Here is a 1,602-nt window from a genome sequence, read left to right on the forward strand (position 1 = left end):
TTTAAGAGCTGAAAAAGCTGGAGAAAAGCTGTTTGTGTGACTAAACGGGGATGGCCGGGGGAGTGGGGGGTCGGAGCACCCCCTGTTTGGGGGTCCCGCCTCTTCCTCCCCCAGCCCCGTTTTTGGGGGTGCGGCCGCTCCCCCCCAGCCCTGTGCCCGTTTTCGTTGCGCCGGGGSCGGATCGGGGTCGGGTGGGGGACATCGGGGCCGAAGGGTCCCGCGTCCCCCCTTTCCCTTCCCGCGTCCTTTTCATCCCCTTTTTCCTCTCCCCGTTATCCGCATCCCGGCTCCATCCGTGCCGGTGCCACCGTGACGTTGGCGGCGGCGGCGATTTGGAATTAAAAATAAAAATTTCCCCGGGAAAACGGAGTGCGRGGGGGGGGGAGATCTATTAAAATTAAACCGGGAGGGGTCATTCGGTCTCGGTCCCGGACAGGCTCCCCGGCTCGGCGGGGTCACATCACTCGCTGCCCTCGCGCTACAGCATTCATTTATTGTCATTATAATAATTAATATTGTTGTTATTATTATTTTGTTTGGCTCGCAGGGAGTTGACGGCAGCTCGGGGGGTGCAGCGGGGTCCCCGTTCCCAGCAGCCGCTCCCCAAAAAGGCAAAATCCCGGTCAGCATCGCCGGCGGCCCCACGGGCAGCCGCGGACACGCGGGGAGCTGCGGGGAAACGCGCAATTCCGCCTTGGAAAAATCCCATTATCCACCATAATAATCATCATAATTTTTGGGTTCGGTTGTGCGCGAGGAGACGCCGGGAGCCGCGTGGGGCAAAGGCGCCCCACGCCTCGGCTTCCCGGGAGCGCTTTTTCTTAAAAAAAAAATAATCCCTGCTGCTGTTTGAATTTATTTCGGGTGGCTTTTGGTGCGCGGGGGATGCTCGGGCGAGCGGCAGCGCGGCCGTGCCCCCCCAAACGGGCGCACCCCGCACTGGCTGTGCCCCCTCACCCTGGGGGGGTGCGAGCGCTGSATTTTTGGGAGGAGCAGCTGCTCCTCACCCCCTTTCCCCCCCGGGGCATCCCTCCCTCTGCAAGCAGAACGCAGGGAAGTTATTTTCTCCGCGGGTTGGGGTCCCCCGCCGCCCCCCTCRATCCCAGGAGCGGGGCTGCAGGGGGAAGCCCCGGGCCGGGGGCCGGAGGAGAAGGAGATAAACAAGCGAGGGGGTTGATAGCTGTCATCATCACCATCATCATGGCTTTCATTTGGCTGCCTAATGAGTCAGATCACAGGCAGAGAGAAAAATTGTCAATCGCCCAGGCTCTAATGAATTTTTTTGCAAATTGTAATCAAGCCAGGCCGTCTCAGCTCGCTGATTAATGAGACCCAGGAGGCCCGGCCAGCACCTCAGCTTTTTATTCCATCCCGTCCTCCCTGCACTAAATTAACAGCAACTTGTCTGAGCTTCAAATTAACTCCCAATGATTAATTCTGATGGGGGGGTCTGAAGAATAGCTCGTCCTAATAGGCACTGGCCTCTGATGCTGTTTGAAATTAATACACTTCCCCTTTGGCTGCCGGCTTTAATCCAAGGTTGGGTTTTGACATCACTATATTTGTTGTTACAATAAATTCCTCTTACATCTGCAGATCAAA

Source organism: Malurus melanocephalus, unplaced genomic scaffold (assembly GCF_030028575.1).
Source record: "Malurus melanocephalus ecotype Western Australia unplaced genomic scaffold, MMel_1.1 scaffold_20, whole genome shotgun sequence".
Lineage (NCBI taxonomy): Eukaryota > Metazoa > Chordata > Aves > Passeriformes > Maluridae > Malurus > Malurus melanocephalus.